Below are 3,532 nucleotides of genomic sequence, written 5' to 3'. Positions count from 1 at the left end.
ATTAGAGTTATCATTGGCTTCTCAATATTGTTCATCAACAAATCTTGAATGTTCAAATCTACATCAACAGGGGGAGCTGTTGACAAGACAGTTGTTCCAACTGTATTTTGATCACCGTCTAGTCATAAGGGAGGTCTACTCCCACCCTTGTAATTACCTGGGCAGTTTCTTGCCATATGGCCTTTCTTCCCACATGACCAGCAAATAGGAGGTTCAGCATTGTACCGTCTCGACTGACCTGAGGCGGGCTGGTCATTTGTTCCATAATTGGGAGAATCACGACTGTAACCCCCGCTACCTCTGCCACGAAATTTGATACGACCGCGCCCCCCTAGGGGTGGTTCGAAGGTCCTATTTTGATAGAACACTTCAGACTGTCCTCCTTCAACAAAAAACACGGTGTCTTTTTTCCCCTTCTCCTTTGCTCTTTTTGAATTGACAACTTTTTCGGCGTGTATTGCATGATCAATGAACTGTGGCAAGGTAGATGTCGGGAAAGTGATCATATGTTTAGTGATCCATGTTTGGATTGCTGGTCGCGAATTTGCATGTACAGCATTTTTGAGTTGTTGGTCATAAACATCAGTTCCATGCTCCAAGCCACTATTGGCTTTGAACACTCTTTCGAGTCTGTGTCTAAAGTCTTCAAACAACTCATCTTCTTTTTGTTTGGTTCGGCCAATGTCGGTGTAATTTGCTCTACGTTTGAATTTTATTTTTATCCTGCCCAATAGTCGGTCAATTTCTGTCTGTAATGGCACCCCGTTACATTCCAATGGACGGCCCCGGGAATCAAAAGGATCCCAGGTGCCCTTAACGCTTGCCCAATGTTTGGTTAAGGATGCCATGAAAACCTGCTGTACTTCATCGCCTCTCAAATTATACGAAGCAATGAGTTGTTTCATGTCGGTACAGTATTGATCAACATCTTCAGTGGGCAACGCTATACCCTCAATTGCTGATTTTATATCGGCGCTGGTCCATGTTCTGTACACTAAAATTGTGGGTCCTCCATCATCATGAGGATTTGCCACTTCAATCATCGGGTATGCGTCAGCCGAAGGACCCAACTTAGCACGGCTCCGTGTCAACATACCACGAGCACGGCTCCGCGCCAACATACCACGAGCAGAAGCACTATACTCAGGAGGATGATCTGTGCTCGGCAATTTGGGGTACAGAGACGGAAAAATTGGTTCGCTTTGGCGTGCTGCAATCTCCGTCTTTATAATTTGATCATTTTTTTCATCCTCATTCATCGCATTGTCAGCTTTGGCCTTCAAGCGAGCCCGCGCTGACACTGTCTCATCATCCTCCTGCCTGTGCAACATCAAGTTCTGTTTTATCTTTACTTCGTCTTCCTTATCTCTCAATTTTTCTCTTATCTGCCCACATTTTCTCTTTTCAGCTTCCAATTCCCATTGTACTATTAGATGATACCCGTCTTTATTCTTCTTTACACCACATTTAGCATCAATTGATTGCTTCAGGTTATTCAAAGAATTCGTTTTCAGCTGACCATCAAATTTGTAATCAGTTATCCATTTGTCAAGATATCTTACATTTCCGGGGTCGACTTCTTCCATCAATTTCCAATCTTTGCATTTTAATTCATGTCGGGGTAGCAGTTTTTGTTTGCTACTTGCTGTCCCCATGGTTTATTTCCCAAATTTCGGAGTTGGCAATTCGAATGACACCTACAGTGTCCTAAAGCCAATTTAATTCACAGGACAGTGGTAAAATATTCAATGAGTGGTAAGTCTCCTTTCATCTGCTCTCACAAAACCACTGTTTACATAAAGGAGAGTTCAAATGAGGTCACTCTCAGTCAAAACATACTGTCATGTAACATGGGGGGTAGAGATGGTGCAAATGGTAGAATATGGATTGTTCACAGGAATAAATTGGCAGAGTTGAAATTCCAAATTTGTCCAAAAGATGGCGCCAGACCAAAACGCAGAACCAAAAGAGGGGCAAGAATAAGCTAAGCCAGTTAAAATACAAATAAAAGAGGAACACGGTGTCGGAGTGTGAGTCACGCATGGAAGCACAAATGTGATTTTTATTTTTTGATTTCTTTGCTTGGCTAAAAATGTATTCTGTAACTGCTTTAAGCAATATTATTTGTCAATTCGATCAAGAGACCCGTCACTGTGAGAATAGTGGCGTGACATAAATTGTTTGGAGAAGCACAAATGTGATTTTTATTTTTTGATTTCTTTGCTTGGCTAAAAATGTATTCTGTAACCGCTTTAAGCAATATTATTTGTCAATTCGATCAAGAGACCCGTCACTATGAGAATAGTGGCGTGACATAAATTGTTTGGAGAAGCACAAATGTGATTTTTATTTTTTGATTTCTTTGCTTGGCTAAAAATGTATTCTGTAACTGCTTTAAGCAAAATTATTCGTCAATTCGATCAAGAGAACCGACACTATGAGAATAGTGGCGTGACCTAAATTGTTTAGAAAAGTAGGTCAAGGGTTTGGATTTTTATTTCAGAGTTAATTGAAGCGTAACTTTAAAAAGTTATTTTCATGGAACAGGAAGAGAAGAAAAGGGGAAGTGAAAGGTTTTACCAGGGGCTAGCTGTGCATTTGGTGGAAAGTACTGCGTGGTCAGGGCGGAAACAGCTGCTGAAGGCCACAGATGTCCAAGCGTGGGAAGAAAACTGGGCACTCCTACTCTATGGTAGGCGTGGGAAAACTGACCAGTTCACTCTATAGGCGTGGGAAAGCTGGGCAGTCTTACCCTATAGGGAAGGTATAGGACAAAGAAGGGGAGGGGGGGGACTGAGGAGTCTATAAAAAGTCCTGCAGGGACTGCTTCAGGGCTTTTCCCCCAAAAAGAGCGCTCATACGTGAAGAAGCCCGGAGGAGTTTCAAGATTTTTTTCCAAAGTCCCGAAGATCTTTGTGTGAGACGCAGGATCGCTGGACTGAAATTAACTTGGATTTACTCCCAAAAATTGGACTGGACAACGTTACAGGAGGAATAGGTGAGGGAGAACCGTTTCTATGTATTTTAGCGAGAGGAGGGAATAGTCATCGGGCCGCCGGCTCCCTCGAAGCCAGCCTGTTTCTCTAATTTGGATTTTAGAAGTAAGATCGAATTGATCACTCGACTTTGCTTCCACCAAAAATAGCACGCAGCTGGTATTTACCTCTTCCCTCTTTCATGAACTGTGTTTTGCAATCGAATTGTTCTGGGATTGAATGATTTTATTAACACGAGTATCAGTGAGTGAAATTGTTCGGTTTCTGGAGTAGTTGAGATTTGTAATTCTTTTCCATGTTTCTTCAATAAATGTGTTTTGTATATTACTTCGTTGTGCGCGGATTTGTACTGAATATGCAACCAATGGTTCGGGGCCGATTTAAATAAAATAAATTAACGGAAGTGTTTAAATTGGATTATTGGTTTTGTGTAAAACGGAAAGTTATTTAACGATTTGGAAGGCTCAGGCCCGCTTCCCCTTTTTTGACGGGCCGCGTAAAAAATAACTCCGAACGAGTTAGAGACTTGAATAACT

At 41.9% G+C, this 3,532-nt stretch overlaps 1 long non-coding RNA gene across 1 annotated transcript; it reads left to right on the top strand.

Moving 5' to 3' along the window:
- Nucleotides 1-212: 212 nt before the first annotated feature.
- Nucleotides 213-3,323, top strand: LOC137840488 (uncharacterized). The gene is made up of 2 exons (XR_011087165.1): nt 213-2,676; nt 2,902-3,323. It is a non-coding gene; the product is annotated as an uncharacterized lncRNA (long non-coding RNA).
- Nucleotides 3,324-3,532: the final 209 nt, after the last annotated feature.

This window comes from Syngnathus scovelli, chromosome 7, assembly GCF_024217435.2.
Source record: "Syngnathus scovelli strain Florida chromosome 7, RoL_Ssco_1.2, whole genome shotgun sequence".
In the NCBI taxonomy this organism is placed as follows: domain Eukaryota; kingdom Metazoa; phylum Chordata; class Actinopteri; order Syngnathiformes; family Syngnathidae; genus Syngnathus; species Syngnathus scovelli.
Note: the sequence above shows the minus strand (reverse complement) of the source record. Positions and strands in the feature narration are given on the sequence as shown.